Genomic DNA, 26,777 nt, shown 5'->3' on the forward strand with positions numbered 1-26,777 from the left:
ACCCAGTATGTGGTCTATTCTGGGGAAGTTCCATGTGCACGTGAGAAGAATGTGTATTCAGTTGCATTTGGATGGAATGTTCTGTATATATCTGTGAAATCCATCTGGTCCAGTGTATCATTTAAAACCCTTGGTTCTTTGGTGATGTTGTTCTTAGAAATATCTGTCATTTTCAAAAAGTGCTGTGTTGAAGTCTCCTACTATTAGTGTATTATTATCTAAGTATCTCTTTACTTTGGTTATTAATTGATTGATATACATGGCAGCTCCCACATTAGGGGCATAAATATTCATGATTGTTAGGTCCTCTTGTTGGATAGACCCTTTAAGTATGATATAGTGTCCCTCTTCATCTCTTACTACAGTCTTTGGGATAAGCTGTAATTTATCTGATATCGATTACTACCCTTGCTTTCTTTTGAGGACCATTTGAATGGTAAATGATTCTCCAACCTTTCATTTTCAGGCTGTAGGTGTCCTTAGATCTAAAATGAGTCTCTTGTAGACAGAAAATAGATGGGTCTTGCTTTTTTTTATCCAATCTGATACCTTGTGTCTTTTGATGGGATCATTGAGCCCATTCACGTTCAGAGTAACTACCGAAAGATATGAATTTAGTGTCATCATAATACCTATTCAGTCCCTGTTTTTGTGGATTATTTCTTTGGGCTTCCTCTTTCTTTTACGGGGTCTCCCTTAATATTTCTTGCAGAGCTGGTTTGCTCTTTGCAGAGCTGGTTTGTGGTCACATTCTTTCAGTTTCTGCCTATCTTGGAAGCTCCTTATCTCTCCTTCTATTCTCAATGAGAGCCTTGCTGGATAGAGTATTCTTGGCTGCATGTTATTCTCATTTAGGACCCTGAATATATCCTGCCAGCCCTTTCTGGCCTCCCAGATCTCTGTGGAGAGGCCTGCTATTAATCTGATATTTCTCCCCATATAAGTTAGAGACCTCTTGTCTGGCACTGCTTTAAGAATTTTCTCTTTATCTTTGAAATATGCAAGTTTTACCATTAAATGTCGAGGTGTTGAATGCACCTCTCTATCTCCTGGGTCTGAATGCATTTCTTTTCCAGATTTTCGAAATTCTCAGCTATGATCTGTTCATACATACTTTGTGGTCCTCTCTCTCTCTCTCTCTCTCTCTCTCTCAGCCTCTTCTGGAACCCCAATTATACATAGATTTTTCCTTCTGAGGCTGTCATTTATTTCCCTAAGCCTTTCTTCATGGGCTTTTAATTGTTTTTCTCTTTTTTCCTCAGCTTCCTTCCTTTCCATCAACTTATCTCCTATGTCACCCACTCTCTCTTCCACCTCATTAACCCAAGCAGTTAGAGCATCCTGTTTCAATTGTATCTCAGTTAAACTATATTTAATTTCAGCCTGATTCATCTCAATTCTGCAGTAACAAAGTCTCTAGAGTCCTTTACACTTTTTTTCCAGAGCACCAGTAGCTTTATAATTGTACTTATGAATTGAGTTTCTGACATCTTATTGAAATCCAAACTTTGTAACTCTGTTGCAGAGAATATTGTTTCTGGTTCTTTCTCTTGTGGTAAATTCTTCCTTTAGTCATTTTGTACAGTGCAGAGTGGCTGTATGAGTGAGCTGAGTCAAAAATATCAACCATGACCTAAGTAGAATACACCCTAGATGATTCTGAAGAGGTCACTAAAGTGAAAAAGAAAATTTAAAACAAAGTAGGAAAAATGAACAGCCAAAATCGAAAAAAAAAAAAAAAGAAAAAAACAAAGAAAAAAGTAAAGAAAGGAGGAAAAAGAAAAAGAAAGGGGAGGGATGGTAGTGGTCAGGAAGTTGTATTGGAGAGAGAATGTAGTCTCCCTGAGGGGACCTAGAGGGTGATCTTCTTGGTTCTAAGTGTATTTTGTTCTGTATGTTAGAAGATGCTCAGTCACAAATTTATATAAACCAGCAATAATTATATAAAGCCCTAACACTGACCACAAAAACCTAAACAAGATAAAAGAGGGGGCAGAATGGGAAGGAAGAGGGAATATAAACTCACAGAATGAACCAGCACAGTGTCCACTTGGTTCCGGGTGTATGTTGGTCATGTTTTAAAAGGTACTAACTTCCACTTCTGTGAAACAAAACAAGGCAGAAAAAACAAAAAACAAAAACTGAATACCCATATCTCATATATCCACCAAAATTAAATTGAATACATTGATAGAAATCCAGAAGTGAAAAATATACCTCAGATCTGTCATAGAAATATGAAAGTCAAAAAGGAAAAAACTTAAAAATGAAGAGTTGGTAAAATATTGTAGTTAAGGTGAGAAAAGAGAAAAATTATTGGAATTTTTGTCTGATGTAAGGAGTCGTAATGGAAAAAGAAAAAAAAAAAGAAAAAAGGCCCCTCTAGTTCTATATACTATTTTCCCTCAGTCCTTGAGCTTTCCAGCATTGTTGGGTCAAGAACTTGCTCTCCCCCTGTCCTTCCAGCTGGTCTCTGGGGAGGGGCTGCTGTGCTGACTCAGGTGTGTGCACCTGGGGGAGATACCCTGCCCCCAGGCTCAGTGGGAGCTGTTGACCCCGTGCGGCCCTGTCCCCTGGGGCGCCGCCTTCCTGGGCACAGGGTGACACCAGGAGGAGCAACCTGACTGGAGATGGCCAGGTCTCCAGCCCTGGGGTCAGCTCTCCTGGTAACCACTGCAGCTCCCAGTCCGCACTGGCCTAGGTGCTCCCTGGGGCGGCGGGCGCTGACCTGAGCAGCTTGGGGCCACCTGGTGGCGGGGGTCCTCCCCCGCCGTGTGTCCTCCCCTCCCCCAACCTCCTCTCTCTGGGGGACCTGCAGGATGGGGGCTGTGTCTCCCCACTCCGCACCCTGGGGTCCGGGGCCTGTGCTGCTGGAATCCCACTCCTGCCCCCAGCCCCCGAAGCCTGCAGGACACAGCCCCCTCCCCCGGAGTCCCCCACCGACCAGTTTCTCCCCGAAGCCCCCCGGGCGCCCCGTCCTTTACCAAGACCGCCACGGTGTGGGTGCGCTGTCCCCGGGTGCCCCTCCTCTGACAGTGACCCTGGGGACTGGCGGCCCCCCCCCCCCGCACCCCCGTGTCCCCCCGACCAGTCCCCACTGAGCTCTTTCCCTCCGGGAGGAATCCGGGGGAGGTAAAGTCCCCCTGTCTCTGGGTGGGCTCTCCTGTCCCCAGGCTCCCCTGCTGCCCCCACAGCCCTGCTCCTTGGGGCCCCTCCCCCACTGGGTTCTTGTTCATTTTCTTTTTCCCACCTACCTAAACCCTTCTTTCTGTTGCCTCCGGCTCTTCTCTCTTTACATCTCAGGTGGGATCCGCAGGTGTTCAGGATGGTGTGAACGTCATCCAGGTGATGGGGGGCAGGTGAGGTGAGGACCCTGTTCCTCCGCCGTCTGGCCCCACCCTCCTCTGTCTCCTTTTCTTTTCCACATCACTGACAGCATGAAGTCTTCTCTCTACACCCTCCCATCCCACTTGCTCTTTGGCTAACTGCTATATGTTAATTCATGTTTCAGCTTTGAGACCGCTTGTCAGCACTCTTCCCAGATGACCCACTGCGTTGGGGTTGAGTGATCTTCCTGTAGGTTCCCACGGATTTTCTGCTTGTCTTTGCCTTGGCACTTACCATACTGCATTGTACTCAGTCTATCTATCTATCTATCTATCTATCTATCTATCTATCTATCATCATCTATCTATCATCATCTATCTATCATATATCAATCTATCATCTATTATCTGTATCTATATCCCCTCATTAGATCATTAACTCCTTCAGAATAAGTACAGTAACCTATTTATTGGTTTATTTCACAAATCCGTCAGTGTTTGGCATATATTCAGTGCTCAGTATATATTTGTTGAATGGATGAATGAATGAATGAATGAATGAATGAAGGATTTGGTTTCTATTAGGCCCAACCTAATTTCTCTTACTCCATCTTCAAATTAGCAATACAGATGGCATAGCTTACTTTAGGAATGGAAGCCAACTGATTTGTAATTTTGATTTTAGCCAAGAAGGCTTTGAGATGATTGAAAATGTTATCTGTTATTTTTGTCTATTGACATTCATATGTGTCACTTTCATGAAAACCTGAAAAAATCTGTACTAATATTTGGAATGACTACTTTTATCTGTTCTAAAAACCATATGCTTTGGTATCACAGTTACTGTCTCCCCCATCTGTTCAGCATACAGGGATTTTCTGATGAAGGCAGAAGAAAATCATTTCTGAGGGCAGAATCTGCACAGGACCAAAATCAGACAGACCAAAATGTCCCACTCAGGACAAACACCTGACAATATTGATGGTGGAACTGTAGCAGCCATGCAAATCACCCCATACCTCCAACTCATGCAGTACTTACGCCTATAATCCACTGTTTCTCTCAAAGGCTAGGCTCATGTTTGTTTTTTCAGGAGGATTTATTTATTTATTTTAGAGAAAGAGAGCAAGCTTGTGAGTTGGGGGAGAGGCAGAGGGAGAGGGAAAGAGAGAGAGCATCTCCAGTGAGCATCTCCAGCAGACTCTTCAGAGCACAGAGCCCGGCATGGTGCTCCACCTCATGACCTTGAGATCATGACCTGAGGTACAACTAAGGGTCAGATGCTCAACTGACTGAGCCACCCAGGGGTCCCATCATGTTTACTTTAAAAAAAAAAAGTCCTTGATACATTTAACTGCAATGAATTGTTCATTAAAAGAGAAAAAAAATACTGATGAAACTTTTAATATAATCAAACAAGAGGCCATCAGACTGGGGTGGCTCCAATGCCTTGGAAGCCTTCTAAACAAACCAAAACCCCCCTGAGCTGGGGTCAATGCACTCATATCCCATACAATGAAACTTAACAGTCACAAACAGCCAACTAGGCTTTGCCGAATAAGGCAACTGCGTAAATCCAAACTCATCAAATAATTTCCTTGCTTTGCTCGTGTGTCTTCTCTGTAAAACCCTCTCCCCTAGCTCCTGTGGTAGAGCACTCATAATCACTTTTGATTTGACACTGCTCAAAGAAACTCTTGAAAAGTTTAACACACCAGGCTTTATTTTTTCGCAAAGTTAATGTGGGTGGTCACCATCCCAGGGGTGTGGTCACCCCTGGGTACACTAGAGACCCTTGGCCACCAGGGTGAACAGGGGTAATGATCAGGAATGCTGAGTGATTTAAGGGGTAACAGAAAATCTAAAGTTTCAAAAATATCAAAGGTTTAAAGAAATTATGAAAATAAAAGAGATATCATGGACAAAAGTGAGAATAAAGCAAGATGTGATTGTCATTTACCATCACTGATATTAGCTTGTTAGAACAGCTAGGCATTCTTGTAATAGTGCCTTCCTGCAATGAAACATTGAAATTGTAGGTTTTAATTAGCTCAGGGAGTTATAGGGAGGCAGGCTAATAGTTCTTTGGTTCCTGAGCCCTGGATACTTAGAAGCAGTGGTGTCTGGGGGGCTGCCATTGGAAGGGCATATATGGGCCCCAGGAAGAGGGGCTCCTATTCATGCCATTTTGTCTTGGGATTGGACAGGCCAAGCTGTGTTCTTAAGATGTTATTTTGCAGCCTAGTAGGTTGAAGTTCTAGTCTCTTGGCAACAAGCACAAAGACCTCCATAAGCATTCCTTTTATTTTACAGTATCTCTGGACATCGTTATTAAAATGGAAAAAAATATAAAAGAAACACTGACCTTCTGTGTTGCACCCTATATAGGCTTGAAGCAGAAATAATGTCTTGAATTTTCTCTTTGATTAGATTTCAGTTTTGTGAGTATGCTTTTCAGTTCTTTGTATACAGTTGCCTTTTGTGAAGCACACAGGCTGGAATTAAAGATAGTGATATCTCACAGCCTCACTTCTCTGCAGTTACAAAAGTGTGACCACATAGAGTAGATGTGCAGACATTTGAAGTACACAAATTGTATCTTGTCAACAGCCCAACCTGTCCCAAGGCTCCTGCCAAGAAAATGCATCTAAGCAGGCAGGGTGGACCCACATGCCAGCTAAATGCTGTCACTGATCCAGTTTAATCAGACATCTCGCTACTAATTTATATTCAGAGATTTTTTTTTTAGCTCATTAAATAAATTGGAATAAGAACCTGGCTGTCAATTCTTCTGTGCTTCTGCAAAACCAGTTGAAGTAAAATGTAGCTTTGCAAACAAAGATTACTTAGGTTTTGATTATTCACAAGTGTGCATTATGTATTGTTAATGGGTTACTTTAGTTATCATTTCTATTTTCCTGAGCCCTGGTTGAAGATGGTGTGTGTGTGTGTGTGTGTGTGTGTGTGTGTGTGTCTGTGTATGTTCAAGTGTCTCAAAATTTAAGGTGGAAGTTGCCTGCCATTCACCTCAAGGTCAGAAAATGGGCTTCCCAGGAGCCCATTTGAAGAACTTTGTATGTGTGTCCCATTGGCTTTAGGCCCGAAGGATTGATTGCTGTGGTGGCAGATCAAGGAACACTTGATCTCCTAACAGCGGGCCTCCCGCTCATGGGTTTTGCTGGGCCAGGTGAGTTCCCAAGTGTAGAGAGCCGGCGTAGATCCTATCCAAGAGGGCCTCCTGTTGAGTGACTGGGCCACAGGACAGATTTGAAAGATCTTTGGGAAGAGTGAGAGACCAGAGGCAACCACTCTTGGCAAGGGAACGCTGAGTAAGAGAATCCAAGCGACTGAGGAGTGAGGAATGAGACCGTGGAGTCCTTATAAGTACGACACTCAATGAAGCACCAATAGATTTAGTGTAAAAAGACAAAAATAAATACAGCATACCCAATTAAATATGAATTTCAGATAAACCATGTATGTTTTTTTTTTTTAAACCATGTATGTTTTTATTGAAGTTCACATCTAACCTGGAATCCTGTATTTTATCTAATAATCCTGCCTATCAGAAACAGTCAGATTTCTACCTGTGGGGGAGTAAGAGAGCACAATGCTACCTCCAGACAGTGTTTTCCAGGTAAAAAATGTAGTTATGTTTCTGTTTTTTTTTTGTTTGTTTGTTTTTGTTTTGTTTTGTTTTTTATGATCTGGAGGAGTCAGAAGCTGGGTTAGATGGGTTAGAAAGAAAAGTGAGGTAAAAACAGAAGACAAAGAATCAGCCAAATGCCACCACCCTCTTCCCCAATGCCACGTGGTTAAGTTGGGGAAAGGAAACAATATTTTTGATTATTTCTCTGTGATAGATCCATTAATTATGGATTTGAAGGTCCTCTATTTCTAAAGAAAAAAAACCCCATGAGATTGCTTGAAATTTTTAGCTGGAACCAAGGGAAGAGCCCTGGAATGGGGGTCCCCATGGAATACTTTTAAAGGACCATAGGTAAGAAAAAAAACTTGTTATATTTAACAATACTCTATTGTACATTTGAAAGTTGCTGAGAGTAGATTTTCAAAGTTATCACAAGAAAAGAAATTGCAACTATGTGAGGTGATGGCTGTTAACTAAACTTACGTGGTAATCATTCTACGTATATCTCAAATTGTTATGTTTACAATATATTTATCTTGCAATATATATCCCAAATTGTTATTAATGCCATGTTATATGTTAATTCTATCTGAATAAAACCTGGGGAGAAAAATTGCTTCATGATTCTTTCTCCGTAAGTCCTTTTTGCTTGTCCCGATGGCCGCATCTCTGTTGTTGTTGATGCTCATGGAACAAGACGTTTAATGAACTATTTCTAAAGTTTTAGAGCTATGAAGACTGGAACCCCAAACTAGGCACCATAGGAAGCAAGTTGCCCACATTCTGAAAAGAAGGGCTGCATGTGAGGGGTGGTCGCAAACCTTCTCTGACCCCAGAACATATAGGAGAATTCCAAAGATTCATGGAGAGGCAGAGTAAAGATTTCTTTGAAACAAAATTTGGGAATGCTGCATTTCCCTTTCCCCTGACTCAAATCCAAAAAGAAGCCTTCAGCACAGCCACTGATGAAGTGCGAGGAGAGGGTGCTGGCCTGTGGACACACACACACACACACACACACACACACACACACACAGGGAAAGACGCCAGCATCTCTACTTGCCCTGGCACCTTCTGGGCTGACTGTTGCTGAGCTGCTGACACGCAGGGGTCTAGCACCACTACGGGCTGAGTGAGCTCTTAGAGGACCTAAGAGCCATCTTCTGGAGTTCAGGGAGATGGGTAGGGGAAAAGATCAATGTTTACCTTTCACATTAAACAACATGTAATGGTGAAGGTCTGGCTGGATCTGCCTGAGGACAGTAGAAGGAGAAGCTCAAAGAGAGCGCTCTGTGTTTCCAGAGTTTGGTAAGGCAAGAGTACAGGGCCAGAGCGGATCATGGAAGGATTTTCTGGACATTCAGAAATGACCTGCCTAAGAAGTTGGCTCGCCAATGGGAGTTTGGCAAGCCCAGCACGAAGAGGCCCTGCGTGTTGTACCATTAGATTTGTGGACTGAAAGGATGTCATAGGGGATCAACTGGAGAGGACCTCATTTGGCCCAGGCAGAGGGACAATGGGGGATTCCTAACGGGAAAGCTCTGAGAACCCATCAGGCAAAGAATTAGCATCAGCGCTTCTGCCACAAAGAAGTCACTGAGAATAGATAATAATCAAGACAATTTTGCCCCTTACTTTTCCCACCTGGGCTCTGGAGGATTGTGGCACAGTGCGCTAGTTTTAAAACACAGCCCAGCATTCTTTGACACACCACCTATCAGAAGCTGGGGTCTATGTTCCCTTCCTTGAATCTGGACACTGCAACTACTTGATATTAATATGGTAAAAGTGACATTGCTCCAGTTTCTGGGCTAAGACTGTAGACACTGACAGCTTCCACTTCTGTTCTTGAAGATGTTTACTCCTGGAACCCAGTCACCATGCTGGATAAAGCCAAGCAGACACATGGAGAGGGCCTGTGTAGGTGTCCAAGCTATAGACCAGCTTTGGTCCCAGCCAACAGCCAGCATCAACCTCCAGATGTCAGAGTAAAGAAGCCTCCAGATCATTCCAGCCTTAAATTGTTGAGTTATTCCTCTGCCTTTGGGTTTCCCTAACAGGTGCCACATGGAGGAGAGATGGCATATTGGTAAACAAAACAAACAACTGTTGTGTTAAGCCTCTAAATGTAGGATAATTTGTTACACAGCAATAGATAACTAGAAGAAGCAGCCAGAATGAACAGCTGGTGAGTTTGAACAGGGAGGGAAGAGTTAACCCCTTCCTTCCTGCAAGCTTCTGTGGAAGGGAGACCATTAGGATTTGAGACTTAGATCTGATTGAACTTTTTAGAACCTGAAAAGGAGACTGACTACCTTAAATCCTGATACTGACAGAAAAAGCAAAGGAATTGGCTCGAGAGACTTTCTTCAGTGGCTGGGAAAGGAGATGTGGCCTAGCTTGTCTGAAAGGGAATTTTGAAAAAGAAGAAAGCGTTTTCTTCTTTTTTGTTCTATCATATCCATCCTGCTCAATAAATGGGTCACCTGTGCATTTCATAAAGCCAGGCTGGTTGTCTCAGGTAATGGCAAAAAGAAAGGGACTGGGAATTTGTTCTTTTGGGATTCTTTCTGTTCAAGAACATAACTAAGACCTAATTATATTTTTTTAGGTTTAAAAAAGAAAAAACTCATAAAGATGAATTATTTGTATTTTTGGGGCAATATACTATTGTGGAATAAATATGAGAAATGACATTCTGACTGCTTTCTCTTTCAAAGTATCTAAAAAGGCCAAGGTCATATTAAAAACAACTATAAGAACTTGGCTGAAATAGAGATTTAGCATGGGCAGGGTGACATTCTGCTTACCACTTCATAATAAGATATTTTTAGTAAATAGCTATAATAGAATAGGAATGAGAATAAGTGAGGTTATATTTGATTTTTAAAGCATATTTAGGAGAAATACACATAACAATAACAACATTTCATTTTAACTGAGGCTTAGTTCTACATTATATTTTATTTGTTTTTTAATTTAAATTTTAGGTAGTTAACATACAGTACAATATTGGTTTCTGGAGTAGAATTCAGTGATTCATCACTTACATGCAACGCCCAGTGCTCATCATAACAAGTGCCCTCCTAAATACCCATCACCAACCAGTCCATCCCCCACCCACCTTCCTCCATCAACCCTCAGTTTGTTCTCTGCTGTTAAGAATCTCTTATGGCTTGTCTTCCTCTCTCCTTTTCTTCTTTTCCCCTTTCCCATATGTTTGTTTTCTTTCTTAAATTCCACATATGAACATGTTCATATGGTATTTGTCTTTCTCTGACTTATTTCACTTAGCATTATACTCTCTAGCTCCATCCATGTTGTTGCAAACAGCAAGATTTCATCCTTTTTGATGGCTGGGCAATATCCCATTGTATATGTATACCACATCTTCTTTATCCATTCATCAGTTGATGGACATTTGGGCCCTTTCCATGGTTTGAATATTGTTGATAATGCTGCTATAAACATCAGGGTAATTCTGCATTATATTCGAAGAACACTTTACAGTCTTATGAAAGTTTTTCACTATATTCTCTCAACTGTCCCTCACAACCAGCTTATAGGGTAGAAAGAATAAGAATCATTATACTGATTTGAAGATGCAAAAATAGAGGATCAATAGGACTTAAATGAGTTATCCAATGTGGTATAACTGGGAAATAGTGGAATTTGGACCTGAACCTTTGTCTTTTTATCAGTCTAACATTCTTTCTCTCATCATGTGGTTAAAGAATATCTTTAAATTATGTGAAAAGCTGAGGAAGTTACTGAGTATCAAGTTTTGGCTAAATTATCTCTATGATATTATGATTTGGAATTTGAAAGCAGTAAGGGATATTAAGAGTTACAAAAGACAACTCCCTTACTTAATAAATGAGTTAACAAATGACATTTAAAGAGGTACTGTAATATGCTAGGTTCTGAAATACAGAGAAAAGTGAGCCAAGGTCACTGACCCTCGAAGGCTAGTGGAGGACAGAAGTGAGGCTTCCGATATGGTAGGAACCAGGTTACCTTTCTGGAGGAAAGAACTCCTGAGTGGAGTCTTCAGTGATGAGGCCGGGTGAGTTAGGAGAAAACTGGTAGAAAGGAATCCTTAGGGGAGAGGTGGAGAGAACAATGGAAGCTAATATCCAGAGTGACTTTCCAATGATCATACAGTTGGTGACACATTAAGTCCTGAATCCAATCTGCTTCTCTGAGCACACCGCTTATTTCCCTGTCTCTCTTCTCTGGTTCATTTTGCAAGTGTACGGATAATTTCATTCACATCAAAAACTGCCTTTGCAGATATTAGAAGGATGTCCATTAGAAGCCTTATTCTTTAACATTATTCCGAAAATTTTGGTGAGTGCAATAAGACTAGATGAAAGAATAACCGATGACAAAAGAGTCTCATCGACCAAGTATTTAAACCATGTGAATTCAGCTCTGTATGTTTAGCAAAAAGAGAATAACAATTGGAATATTGCTATTTTATCTAGTTCCAAGAGTTTAAGTTGAGAGACATAGCCTGTTGTGTTTTTGCTGTTTTACTTACTGCATTCCTATTAAATTATGAACATCTCCTTTGATGATTATAATTTTAGAGCTTAAAAATATATGCTTTTGAATTGTGGAGCCACCGCTTATGTAGGCTTTGATGCATGGGGAGAAAATGATATATATTCAAAATTACTCTTGACAGTATCTTAGGAAGGGATTAAGTTTGAAATCAATATACAGGATAAGTTTCAGTATGTTCAAAAGGATCAGATGTTTCTTAAGAATTGGAATAATTGTTACTTCCAATGAAGCAATTATCTGCTTGTAGTGACCATGTTGTGAAATTCATCTGGAAAAAAATGGTTGATAATAGTTAAGAAAATATTGACAGAATAATAAGGTGGGAATATCTGCACGGCTAGAAAAATCACATTAATGAATAGAGTAGAACAAAGAAACAAATATATACAGATATTCACATATGAAAAACTGTCATTTCAGGTCAGTGGGAACAGATGAATTTTTCAACAAATATAATGGCATAATTAGCTAAATGTGTGAAAATAATGAATTTTGATTGGTTAAAGGAAAGACTGAGAGGCATGACCACAACAAAACTTTAACTCTCTATTGTCAAAAACACTGGAACGTATAGTAAATTAAAATGGACTAAGAAACATATTTGCAGCATATGTGAGAACCAGAGGATATATAGGATGTTTATCAGTTGATTTGTGTGGCTGCCTACATCCCTTTCTCTGAAAATAAAGCAAATAGGCAGAGGCCATATGAACTTCTTCCCCTGACCCCCTCAAATTCCCTAGGCAAGTCTGATCTGACTGGGGATGTGCACCGAGCTCAAAGAAGGCAACTTAGGAGTCAGGTTCTCAGCCTTACATATCTGAATGTGGAAATGCAGATAACATAGCTGGTTATAGCAATGCTAGAGAACATTCATGCCCTACTTCCTGTAAGACTCAGAGTTGGTGCTGTAGCAACCTGCAGTCTCAGGAATATATAACTTCATGAATTTATAAAGGAAGCTTTGTCAAGCAAACTAGTCTATGAAAAGTAGAAAGGGACAGATGTGGAGAGAGAAGCAGAAGAGTCTAGAAAGCAAGAACAGCTAACTAGCTGCCTGAAACCTTTCTAGTTAGTACTTGGAAAGCTTTGTTCTACTTTCTGGTTTTACATTCTATGAGGTTATCCCTTCTCCTAGCTACAAATTCCCCACTTCCTAAAATTGATTAAAGAGATTTGTTTCAACAGACACATTATACTCATGACATAGGGCTAACATATGAATATCAATAACATTTTCATAGTAAAATGGGCAAAAGTCAAAGATTTTTCTAAAGAAATATAAACAGCCAATAAATACAGAAAAAATTAAACCTCATTAAGACCAAAATATAGAGGTATTAAAACAACAATAATACCACATTTTCAGCCTTTCATGTTAACCAAGACTATTTTAAGGCTTCAGTATTGAGAAGGATTAGGGAAAATAGTTATTCACATATTGCTTCTAAGAGTATAAATTGCTCTAACTTTTCTGGAAGTGAGTTGTACATTCTCTTTGAAAGAGCCAATCGACTTCTAGACACTAAACACTCATTAAGTTACAATGATATAGTCATAATGCTGTAAAACTTTTATAGAATTTTTATGATGAAAAATATGCATGTGCATATACATTTCTGACTTTTTTTTTTAATTTTTTTATTTATTTATGATAGAGAGAGAGAGAGAGAGAGAGGCAGAGACACAGGCTGAGGGAGATGCAGGCTCCATGCTCCGGGAACCCGACGTGGGATTTGATCCCGGGTCTCCAGGATCGCGCCCTGGGCCAAAGGCAGGTGCTAAACCGCTGCACCACCCAGGGATCCCCTATTTCTGACTTTTTAAATGGGAATTATCTGTCAGTGATAATATTATGGGTTACTTTTCAAAGGCAGAAAAAAGTACATGGAAATAAAATTAGAAGATAAAAACTATCCAAGATTCTATCACTCAGAGGTGTCCACCCTTGGTATACAAGGTCAGAAGTAGCTCAGGTTATAGAGGTGGCCATCTAGTAGATAAACCCAAAGACTATTTCCTTGGATTCATGTCCTGATAGTGATTGTCCACTTGTGTGTAACGCAATGACCAACTCCTTGGCTGCTGTGCCCCATCCCTTTTCTGGATTCCTTCTAAATTTCAGAGTTTTCCTTCTCATTCCCATTGACAACTAACTCTTCTGCCTCTAAAAAAAAAAACATTTATTTTAATCAGCTTAACTTATATTCATTCTGTTTGTCTAATATTTGAAATAACTTCCTTCATAATTCCCCCCCCCCTTGATTTCCTTCTTTTAATCAGTTTTAGGCTCAATCTCCGTTGAATCGAATGTTCCTTGAGCATGTGTTTTCTCTCACTTTGGGAATCTTTGATAGCTGGTTTCTCTTCCTGGAACTCTTTCCTACTGTCTCTCATTTCTCATTCATATCACTGTGGAAGATTATTACAGTACTGGTGAATCAAGCCTATGTCCATAATCTTTGCAATGTAATGCTGCTATCCTTCCCATCAAGAGGTGGTGTCTGTATCTCCGATCCCTTGAATCGTGGCTGGTTTTGTGGCCTGCTTTGACCAGTAGAATGTAGTGGAAGTGATGTTATGTGAGCTCTGGATAATAGGAGTTGCAGGCTTTGTAACTTCTGTTTTCAACCTCTTGGGATACTGAGACTACCATTCTTTGAAGACTGTCTAATCTAGGGGAGGATGAAGGGCCATGTGGAGACCTGGGCACCCCAGTCAATAGCATCCTTTGTCAGATATATCAGTGAGGCCATCTTGGGTCTTTCAGTAGGGAACTTGTATTACCATTGTCAGGTAAGCAATTCCAGGATAGATCCGCAGAAGGACTTCCGGGGCTGCTAACCCATAGGAAAATAAATCACAATTATTTTAAGCCACAGAATTTTGGTGGTTTTTTAGACAGCAACAGTTAACTGATTTAATCAGTTTCTTCAAAAGAAGCATCTCTGCGTATCACTCCTAATCTACCAACCTCTAACTCCCTGTGCCCTCTGTCTCCTGCAATTTAGGCTTGGTTAGCTTTGTTTCGCTTTTCTACGGCCCCTATCAACAAGTCTTATTCTATATGGTCATTGTAGGTTTACTTCTCTGTGTTCTTGAGTAAAATGAAGCCCTGGGAGGGACAAAATCTCTATCTAATGACTGTTGTGTACCTCACAACAGTCTATATTAGATATATTATTATTATTAACAGTCCATATTATTCTATATTATAATGGCTAATGTATAGAGCCTGAATTAATTTTGTGAAATTTGTACACAAATATTCTTAAATCATGTTGTATTTGTAACCTGTTCTATATTAATGACTAGAGGACCAGCGTATTTCCAGAGCAATGAGTAGTCTTCTGCAACATTATTTTTATGTATGTATGTATGTATGTATGTATGTATGTATGTATTTACTATTCATTTATTCATTTAAAGATTTTATTTATTTATTTGTGAGAGACACAGACATAGGCAGAAGGAGAAGCAGGCTCCTTGCAGGGAACCTGACGCAGGACTCAACTCCGGACCCCAGGATCATGCCTTGAGCCAAAGGCAGATGCTCAACCCCTGAGCCACCCAGGTGTCCCTTCTGCAACATTATTTTTAATAGCACTAGGCTATACCTTTGTTAGGATGTATCATAATTCATTAATTCATTAAAACTTACACCCTACTTCAATTTTTCAGTATCATAGAAAATATGGCCATGAACATCTTATAAACAAATCTTTGCACACATCCTTGATTATTTTCTTATAATAAATTACTAAAAGTGAAATTGCCTTGTCAAAATTTGTAATATATAAAATATTCTTAGCTTATTCATGATCATTACAAAGGAAAGAAAAAATCTGGGGTAGCAAAAAGGGAAACAAAAGTTGCCAGGAGGGGATCCCTGGGGGTCTCAGCAGTTTAGCGCCTGCTTTCTGCCCAGGGCATGATCCTGGGGTCCTGGGATCAAGTCCCACATTGGGCTCCCTGCATGGAGCCTGCTTCAGCCTCTGCCTGTGTCTCTGCCTCTCTCTGTGTCTCTCATGAATAAATAAATAAAATCTTAAAAAAAAAAGTTGCCAGAGTATTGATGATTTCATGAATTTATCCATATTTTCTTCCTTATCTAAAATAAACATGTGCTACTTATGTATTTTTGGTAAAAAATTTTAAAAAGGACAGAAAGGTAAAAGGAAAAAAGTAATTCTTCTTCCCATGCATGTCCCTAGACTCCTATTTTTTTCTCCAAGGCATTCACTGCTGCAAGTTTCTTGTGTGCCATTTAAGGTATCCTATGCACACATGCATTTATATACATATTCAGTCTGCACCTCCCTCTCTCCCTCTGACCCTCATTCTCTTCCTTCCTTCTTCACAGAACACTTTATACACATTTTCTACACTCTTTTCCACTTAATATATTTGGGGAGATTGTTTTGTATCAGTATATGCAGAGCATTTCCTTCTTTTGCCTTAATCAATCAAGCTCGATTTAACCTCACCTCACCTAATCTTGTATAAATTCCTCATTTTGTTTCTTTTTAATGTTTTTAAGGAGGGTAACACATTCCCATGGTTTAATAATTTAAGGACCACAAAAAGATGTTTAGTGAATAAATCTTGCCCCTACTTTTGTCCCAAATCACCTCCTAACGGTTAGCACTTAGATTGGTTTCTTTCTTGTGTCCCCTTCCAATATTTCTTTCTTTTCTTTTTAAGTTTTATTTATTTATTTATTCATGCGAAACACACAGAGAGAGATGGAGACATAGGCAGAGGGAGCAGTGGGCTCCCTGTGGGGAGCCTGATGTGCAACTCAATCCCAGGACCTCGAGATCATGACCTGAGCCAAAGGCAGATGCTCAACCACTGAGCCACCCAGGCGTCCCTCCTTCTTATTCATTTATTTATTTTTTATTGCATATTTCTTTATGCAAGTGCAAGGAAACACTAATCAATTTTTCTCTTTCAAAAAAAATTTTCTCTTTCATTCTTATGTGAGAGATAGTATACTACATAAATCACCGTCCCAGCAGGAAACAGAATTTGACTACGATAATTCAACTGAACAGATTTAATGAGACAAATTTTTATAGAGGTTGACTGGTAGTGTTAAGGGAGCAGAAACTTTAATTGGCCCTAAATCTGAAGGAACAAAGGGATTAGAGAGGTTCACCACAGCCAAGTGAGAGCTAGAGCCACAAAGTCTTCCCATGCAGGCTGGAGTCACAGTCAAGGCTAGATACCCCTATTGCCAGGAGTTGGGTAGCAAGCTACAGATGAGGTGGGGAAGAAACACTCTGGTTTCTCTCCCCTCACCTACCCATCAGTGACCTCCACTGGCCAAACCCACCCGAAGTGACAACAAGGGGGCCCTGTTGATGCAGTTCCCATGGGTCAAGCATCTAGGGCACAGAACAAGGCAGAGAAGCATGGACTGTGGATTATAGATCGGGTTAGGGAATAAAAGGAGAATAACTAGAGGCATACTGTATCCTTTGTTTTGAAACTTGCTCCTTTCCATTTCTTATATCCTAAAGGTCTTTTCATATCAGAACATAGGGGCCTTTCTCCTTTCTTTTAAAGTATGCAGAATTCAGTTTTTTAAAATCAATTTACCATAATTTATTTAGGCTGCCCTCCTAATAAACTTAAAATTAAGTTTTTGGTCAGCCTTTGGAATGGTGCTCACTGTTGTACACACACCATTTTGTATGTGCCCAGTCATCTCTACATATCATTCATTTCGGACTATGATCGTGGTGTAATTGGGGGAGATTCCCTTCTGTGGCAACTGTACCACTTTGCACTGCCAGGAACAAAGCATAAGCATACTGTTCCCCCACAGCCTCACAGATGATACTGCTGAATTTTGGAATATTTGTCAAAATGATAGCGGAATTATGTAGTCTCCAGATTTTTATATATATATGTATTTGCATTTCTCTTATTCTGAAGGAAATTCAGCTTCTTTTTGGTATGTTTAAGTAATGTTGTATCTCTCTACCTATGAACTATTTGTTCATATGATTTGCCCATTCTTCTAATGGATCAGAATTTTCTTTTTGATTTGAGAAGCTCTTCATCCATTAGGGACATTAGTCTGGGTGGTATTATTGAGAATACTACCCCAGCTGTTTTTTTTTTCTTTCACTTTGCTTCTTTTTTAAAAATGCAGATTTTTTATGTCTTTGCTTTAGCATCACATTTATCACATTTTTTAGGGTTTCTAGATTTGTGAGTTACGGTTAAAGATCTCCTCTACTCCAAGGTTATAAATAAAATTGGCCCTAACTTTTTGCAAAGTAGTTTTATTTTTTATTTTATTTTACTTTATTTATTTATTTTTGGTTTTTATTTTTCATGATTTAACTGATTACATTTCAGTCTTTGATCCACTACAGTTTATCCTTTTCTCCTCCTCTTCTGACCCCTGATTCTATTCCCAACACTCTGTATTACATAATCTATGTTAACTACTGATTCGAGATGCCACTTTAATGTTTACAAATCCTCTGTGTTTTTGTATCTAATTCTGGACCTTCTTACCTATATTACTGGTTTGTCTCATCATATGCCAGAGCCACACTGTTTTAACTGTGGAGGCTTTACCACATGTTTAGCATCACATGTTTTAGTACAAGATTGGGCAGGTCTTACGTTATTGTTTTTCTTTTCCCAGAATTTCCTTGGCTATACTCGTTTACTTTTCCATGAGAATTTTATAATCATCAATGTGTAAAATGTCCACCTCTGGGCTTTTCAACTGAAATTAATACCCCAACTTCTGCTCTTTTCTGTTTACATTTTCTTAGAAAATATTTTTCCCATCCTTCCTTTTTGCATTTCTGACTCACATTGTTTTGAGTGTGCCTGTTGTGTATAGCAGAGAGTTAGTTGGGTTTTCCAATGTGATCTAATCTGAAAATCTATTTTATTTAAATGTTGAATTATGTTCATTTCATTTACTAACATGGCAGACATATGCAGTATGGATTTTATGTGCTTATTTTTATGTAATATAAAGGTCTTAAACTATATAGTTTGTTTTAGTCGCTTTTGACACTTGTAATTTTTCTGATGTTTAGGATTTTTTGTTCTAAATATAAATATTTCCTTACATATAAATACCTTAATATAATGGCCTTAGTTCCTTCCGTTTTTTGGGGGTTTGTTTGTGTGTTTGTTTTGTTTTGAAAGAGAGAAAGAGCATAAGCACATGCAGGGGATGGGGCAGAGGGAGAGAGAATTTTATGCAGGTTCCATGCCCAGTGTGGAGCCCAGTGCAGGGCTGAATCTCATGACCTAACATCATCATCTAAGCTGAAATCAAGAGCCAGATGCTAAACTGACTGAGCCACCCAGGTGCCACTTCTGTTCTTTTTCTTTTTCTTTTTTTTAAAAATGGATTCCCTTAGGTCCATAGTATGAGCAATAATTTAACTGGTTTACATAATTTTTCTTTGGCCATGCTTCATCTCCTATATCACCCAATTTCAGTCAAGTTGAGCATTTACTTTCATATTTTGAAATATGCATATTCTTCTATTATTGATGTCTTCCCTTTGAAGGACACACTCTGACTGTCATTATGTGGAGATGAGACAAGCAGTAAGCTTATTTTACCTCTCCTCTATCCCTTTTATCTTTTACAAATTATATCATTCCTGCATTGTTAGTCATTTTATGATGTTTCCCCCCACCTTTGTTCTTGTCTTAGTTTTATATTTTAATATATTCAGTTTCACTACAAGCCTTTTGCTAAAGATTTGCCTGCCATTTTGGTTGGCTGGGGTTTTCTCTCTAGTAGTGATTTTCTTAAGAAGGCCCCATGTAAACTGTAGTCCCTGATTTATTACATGTTCAAAACTGTCAGCAGCCTTTATGCTTCATGAACTAGAAACTGAAGATAAAATCTGTGTCTCATACTTTCAAGGATATAAAATCCTTGGCTGTATATCAATTTCTTCACTCATGCTTTCTTTCCTTAAGTATTTTGTAGGTTTTCCTCCCTTGACTTGTGGTGTTGAATTTGTTGGGTAGAAGCCCGGTGCCAGCTTAATTTTCCTCTTCTTATATATGTAACTTGAAAGTTTGGCCTGGCTTTCCAAAGAGTTCTTTTTTTTTTTAGTTAAGTCTTTTATTATGATCTTTGCTAGCATATTTTTTCGTATTGACTGACCTGAATGAAATGTCACTGATACATAGTATGTACTTTCAATTTATTAAGTCTTCTTTTATTCTAGGAAAATTTTCTTGTACCTTAAAATTTGTGTTCTAAGCATACAGTTATTATTATTATTATTATTTTTTGCGTTTTAGGTACTCCAAATATGCCTATGTTAGAATTCTATTTCTTGTCTACTCTACATTCTTTTCTCTTTAGTCATTTTCATTTAAAAACTGTTTCATTTTATTTCTCGATTTTTGTCTTGCATGCCTCTTGATGAGCTCCCCACAGCATTCCTTTCCCTTGCTCACATTCTCGTTTTGTCTTTACATCAGGAAGATTTTCCTTTTTTTTTCTTTTGTTTTTTCCCGCTTGATGTCTGCTTATTCCTATTTCATTTCCTCTTGTGATTTTTCTTCATAGCTATAATTACTTCATTATGTATTTTAAAATTTATGGCAGGATATTTTGCTACCATTTTGTTCTATTTAATGACATTTCCCCGCTGTTGGTGAGGTCCCATCACCAATAGGACAATTTTGATGCTCATTTACACTTACTTTTCTTCCTCTGTGTGTGTGTGTGTATGTGTGTGTTTTACCCATATCTAAATGAGTTGAAATTTTTTGATAAGTGTAGTGGTATTAGAGAGAGGAGCCAGGGAGGATTCGCTTTCTGGTTTTTAAATCATAGGTCCTTTCTTCTGTCGCTATCGTGAAAGATGATTTCTTTTATATATGATGCCTCTATTAGGTATGTCTCCTTGGTTTCTCCAAACCTTTGTTCAGGAGGATTTTTGCCACCAGTCCATTCCACTGGTACCTATTTTGTTGGCCCCTGCTGCCAAGGGACACAGATGTGGCATTCCAAAATGATTCCCTCACTTTTGAGGGTATGATTATGTGGGTGTTATCTAGGAATTTCTTATCCTTTTTCTTCTGCTGCCTGTGTATTCACTAGCGATTTCTGTGGCTGACTACTGCTAGATCCCCTGCTCTCCCTTTTGGTGGGTGCCTTTTCTGTTGTTATTTCCTCCGAGGCTCTCTACATGGCCAAATCCTAGCTGCTTTTGGCAGCACGTACTTTACTTTGGAGTCTGGGGTTTTCTCCGCTTACTTGTTCCACCAAAAATGATGATTATTTCCATTTCCCCTCTTCCTCTGAATGGTTTCTGGGAGTCAAATGGGAAAACTTAGAACCAAGTAGTCCCTTCTGGTGGATTGAACTCTTTAAAAACATCTCAGCAAATTTGGCATTTGTAAAGCTGGTATCAATATTGCAGAAACACAAGCAGATGAATAGAAAGGCCATTATATTGTAAGTAACACTATTAACATACATAATAATGGTGGCAATTCCAGAAACATAATTAGGCAAGCAGTTATATATGCAAAATCTTATAATTCTGCTTCAAATGGATAGAAAGAAGGAATAGAAATTGGTTTTCCTTGATTCCAAAGACTCCTTGATGATTTAGTGAGGCAAGTTGATTTGCGTATATCCGGAAGAATAGAGATTCAGTTAGAGAAAAGTGTGGTTTATTATTTAATTTCCTTTTTAGAAAATATTTATTTATTTTTTTTAGAGAGAGTATGCAGAAGTGGGGGAAGGGGCAGAGGAAGAGGATCTCAAGCAGTCTCCCCACCGAGCACAGAGCCAGGACAAGACTTGTGATATCATGACCTGAGCCGAAACCAAAAGTGGATGCTTCACCTACTGAGCCACCTGGGTGTTCCTATTATTTAATTTCTTGTCAAAGGAAAGCAGTCCAAAAGGTTTGCCATGTTGAAGTCAGGTTTCTGTTGAAAGGAGCAAGATCTCTATTCAGCCACTCCACATTTCTGCCTACCTTCTCATAGAAATTCAACAAGACAAATTAGAGAGGTCCATGAGTTGCTCTTTTACCCTTTTAAAATTTGTAAATACAGCAACAAAAAAAATGATCATAAATGTTAGAAATGTATCCCTCTCTAATCATTTAACCCATGTAATCTGCTATCAGTTTATGACTCTAGGATCTCAAATGTTTGGCATCCCTGTCTTAGAAAGTTGCTTGTCTCTGTAGCAGAGGTGGTTTTACATGAAGCCAATGAAGCTTAAGCTTTAGAGACCCTCACCATTGGGGACTATTCCAAGGCCCAAGGAAGAGACCTAGTAATTTGTGTAAACGATTGCATGGCTCTGTAAAGTTTGCGCAAGTAAGATATTTTAGCTTCAATTATTAAGACCAATTTTCTTTCCAGTCCAGCTTCCCTTTTATTAAACTTATCCTCACATCAGGTGCCTCTGGTTGGTCACAGGCATTTCGAGACCAGACTATGAGGAAGTTGTGCTGGTAATATAATCAATTGGGACTTACTGGGGTATATTTATGTAGTTTGCCAAGAATTCCATGTATCCAGTTAAATTGTTTCTGTCCCAGTGAAAGAATATCTTCTGGTAATATTCTTACCAACCCTCTCCCACTATGCCAATTCAACCAGTGTCATGACAAAAAAGCGAAAGACCAGAGGTTATGATATGAATGAAAATGCATAGATAGTAGAAGACAAAGAAAGCTTGAAATATGTGAAGCCAGAAGTCACCTGATGTGTAAAATTATTATAAATGGAGGATTAGGTTTACATCAACCTTGTCCATTCAGAAATTCTATCAGAAATATTTGATAATATAGTATACACAGTTACATACGCCTAGTTCCAAGGTGGTTACTCCTATTGGAGAAACTTTCTTAATGTTTGTTAGGTCTTTTTCTAGTGCATGGGATGGGCTGCATCCAGCACTGAAATTTAGGCAAGGAGATCCAATCTCAGACCTGGTTGTATGTGAGTCCTGGTCACTATAAACATCTACTTCAACATTTTGTGTATCTCCCTCTTGTATCTAGGACTGACCAGTGCTGGCAGTACCATTAAAGTAGGTACCTATACCTGGACCCATGCAGCCCTTGGTCTTCATCTTTCCTTTCTGGGATGCCCTCTCATCCTCCAGCATATGGCCCAATGAGATTGTCTCAGGGCTCTGTCTTGAGTCCCAGTTCCGGGAGGGCAGTTTGGGAGCAAGATGATCTTGCTGGCCAATGTGGAATTTCTTTCATGGATTCCTATAAAATTGAACTACCCAATAGTGATGATATGCTGATTTTGAATGATTCTCACTCATATTGGGTACAGATGAGTTCAGAGTTCTGGTGTACCAATGGTCTACTGATGACCCCTGGGTTTAAGCCATGTGTGCATATATATGCGTGCACACATGTGCCCATGTATGGGCACCTGAGGATGGTGGGAGTGGTGGCAGCTGTTTTTTATCCTGTGAGGTCCCTGGCACTGGCACTGACAACAATTATGGACCCTCTCTTGCAGTTATTTGCCAATGTCAAATACTCCTCTGGGCCTGGCTACCCCTATCTTCTTCATGGGCTTTCTATACCATTGTTCCTTGATACCAACAGACCCTTCAGATAAGTGTCTTCTCAGAATTGCCTACATCAGTGTGGTGACATTGAGCTTTCCTGGCTTGATCTTATGCTGTGCTGCATAAGGAATAGACAAGCCTATGTGAATAGAACCATTCTTCTCCTTCCAGTCATGGGTCCAGTAGTAATATCTTGAAGGCAGGGATGTGGTTAATTCAAAAGATATGACATTGTAGGGAGGAAGTGATTATGGCATAAAGAGCTAAAGAGGAGATATGGTTGGAAGTTGTGTTGTTCTACGTTCGCACTATGACATTTTGAACTATAAGTTCACTGTAACTAGACAATGAATTATTCACATTCCTACATATTTTGGATAAACTTGAATTTATGTCCATCATCAATTTGCACAGTAATAACCTGAGAGAGAATTATGCAAAGCCAGTATTCAATAGATAATGCAGCTCCACAAGTAATGATGTAAGCAGCATTAAATAAGAGTTATTATTGGACTGGTTGGGCAAGATCAATATTGTTTCCATACAAATAGGTTCCAAAGAGCCATGGAATTTTGAGTAATAACAATTTTTTTTAAACCTCTTTAATTGAGGTGAGAGATAGAAATTAGCCAAGAATGGCTCACAAGACAAAAACCACAAAGGAATAGTTTCTGGATCTGCATAAAGAAAGGGGCCTAGGGATCCCTGGGTGGTGCAGCAGTTTGGCGCCTGCCTTTGGCCCAGGGCGCGATCCTGGAGACCCCGGATCGAATCCCACGTCAGGTTCCTGGTGCATGGAGCCTGCTTCTCCCTCTGCCTGTGTCTCTGCCTCTCTCTCTGTGACTATCATAAATAATAAATAAAAATTAAAAAAAAGAAAGGAGCCTAGACATTATAAAAGATTTTTGCATCAAATAGTTGGACACTAAACAAATATGCATGTAACTCTTCTCTACCCATGATTGTAAATCTTCATCAAGATATCACTGTATATCAAGGCTCACAAATTTTCCACTATATTTCTAAATCAAATTATTTATTTACATAGAGACACCACACACACAAAAATTGCCTATGGTGTCAAATACCCTAATGGTGGCTCTGATGGACCAGTACTTGTGATTTAGAAGACCTGGTTTCTGCTTATAGGTAGTTCTGATTCAGGCTGCACATATGTAATCCAAACATCTTCCTCAGGGGAAGTCTTCCCTTTTTTCGATGAAACATTAGCTTACTTGATCATTAGCTTCTTAATTTTATTCTATTATATAATTAGAAACTTATAAAATGTTATGAATTATTATCCTGTTCTCTAATTGCCTTTAACTGCAGTTCTAGTATTTGTGAGTTAATACTATTTCATATACTGTTGTACTTGCTTATTTATAAACGATTTCATACATACTTGCGCTCTCTAAGTGACAAAATCCTTAAGATTATGTTTTAAGTCCTTGTTTTTCAGTGTGAACACAAGCAGATGCTTAACAAATACTCTAAGTTTATAATTGTCAGATTAAGAATATAAGTAATAAATTGAGGTAAAGAATGATAATGCACGTGGATATGTTTTAAGCTGTTAGAATAATTCTTTTTTTTTAATTTTAAATAATCTCTATGCCTGACATGAGGTTTGAACTCACAACCACTGAGATCAAGCATTGCATGCTCTACTGACTGAGCCTGTTAAGCACCCCAGCTATTTGAATAATTTTAAGTAAACATGAAGTACAAATTCAGTTCCAGTTGGTTTGGCTAGAATGTGCTACTGGAAAATGTTGATGTAAAGTGGGTCCTTATATATTAATGCTAATAGAAAAGAAGGTGACAAATCTCCTTGCATTAAAAGCTATTAATTTTATCCTCTGCTGCTACTGACTTTGAAAGTCCTGATAGGAGGTAGAAAAATCCCCACCCCCTCCAGTTTGGAGAAACCGTCATCACTTATCATGCAGCTGATTTCTATTTGGGTGTAATCAATCTAGTTAATGTCAAGTACCACTGACAAGAGCATTCATGGCTCAGTCATCTGGAGGCATTCAAATGGTTGGTGCAATGACTTGGATTGGAAAATAAACAGAAATAAAAGTCCACTAGTCCTAACTTTCTTACAGCCTGAGTGGCCTCTGGAGGCTATGACTCAAGAGACACAGACTGTGGGGCTCTTATCATCTGAAGATATTACTGACCCACTGACCGGGAGTGGGTAGGAGTGACCCATGCCTGTTTGGACACACTCTGCTTTCAGTCTTAGCACCAGCATGGTAGACTTGGGCCTCTGGGGCTAGTTGTTTGTTCATCCACCTCCCCTCTCCTCTCATCCCTGACTCACTGGAGTGAATTTCCCAAGAGGATGGCATGATGTGACAGTGACATTTCCACTACCTAGTAGAGGACCTCACTACATAGTTAATGATGGTTTGCTACCTGTGGCTAAATTCTTTAAGGGACTTCCTTGAAAGCTTGTTATCAGGCTTCATGGTATTAAAAGGCTTTTAATGATATTGTGGTCCCTGGGATGAAAAGTGCTGTATCACTTTTATGTCTACGAATCACTGGAAGTAAAGAAGATCCATTTATAACGGTTTCCTGGCTTCAGATGGTAACAGAAGATTGTGCAAAAGAACACGGGGGATGAAAGTACATATGTCCTTTTTACTTTATTGTCTATTCTTGTTTTAAAATTCCTTGAGTATTGCCCCTCAACCTTCTATCTGCTCCATCTCATCTCTGTGCTGGCTCTGAAGTTCTTTTAGCAGAGTCTTGCTGCCTTCCAAACCATGCCTTGTCTAGGTTCATTATCATTCTTTAGGCACACAAACCATCCCCAAAGTGAGGAGGGGAAAATCAGAATGGCAAACAGGTAGCTCAGGGTTTAGTTTGGCATTCTTGCTGTCCCCATTACTTATGTTCTCTTTCCTATCTCTCTCTGTACACTTGTGCTTATGACAGTGGTACTAAAACCTTACCTTGGCATCCATAGCCCCATTCTAAATCCATAAATGCTCCCTGATAGAATGAAGGGATACATGCATTGAGCAGGGCATATTATTTCCTCTCACACCCCCTGGCTTCACATTTCCTTGGTATTCTATCAAGAATCATTGTTGTGTGAAATGGCATTTGCAGAGACTTCTGTACTTGAAAGACTGTGTATCTGACACATTTTGAACAATTACTGATGTTTCTCTTCACTGGGCTGTGCTGAAGAAGCTTCTGGACAGAGCACATCCTGTAATTAGGTAAATTTGAGTGGATTTGTCTGAAAGTGCCTAATAAATGACACTCTACTTGTCACGGTGAAATCTCCTTTAAGGAAGGGGAGGTAGAGGCTTGTATTTACTTGTCCCGTTAATAAGAAACAGTACGGATATGCTTAATTTGACCTTTAAACAGACATAGCTCAGGCTCAACTGTCTTTCTTTATATAACTATTTGGCAAACTTTCCCACTCTCTTAGCTAGTGCTAAGAAATCCTGATTTCCTAAAGCCTCAATCTTTAAACAGTGCTGAGATTTTAGGGTGTCAAAGCTATGTAACATTTACTGAGCACCAATCATGTGGAAGAAACAAGGTCAATAAGAGCTATAATTTTCCTGGAACTTTGTCCCCACTCCAGGCTGGTCATTCCCCAAGTGGATTTGGCCACTGTGTTGCATGCTGT

Source organism: Nyctereutes procyonoides, unplaced genomic scaffold (assembly GCF_905146905.1).
Source record: "Nyctereutes procyonoides isolate TBG_1078 unplaced genomic scaffold, NYPRO_anot_genome, whole genome shotgun sequence".
Classification (NCBI taxonomy): Eukaryota; Metazoa; Chordata; class Mammalia; order Carnivora; family Canidae; genus Nyctereutes; species Nyctereutes procyonoides.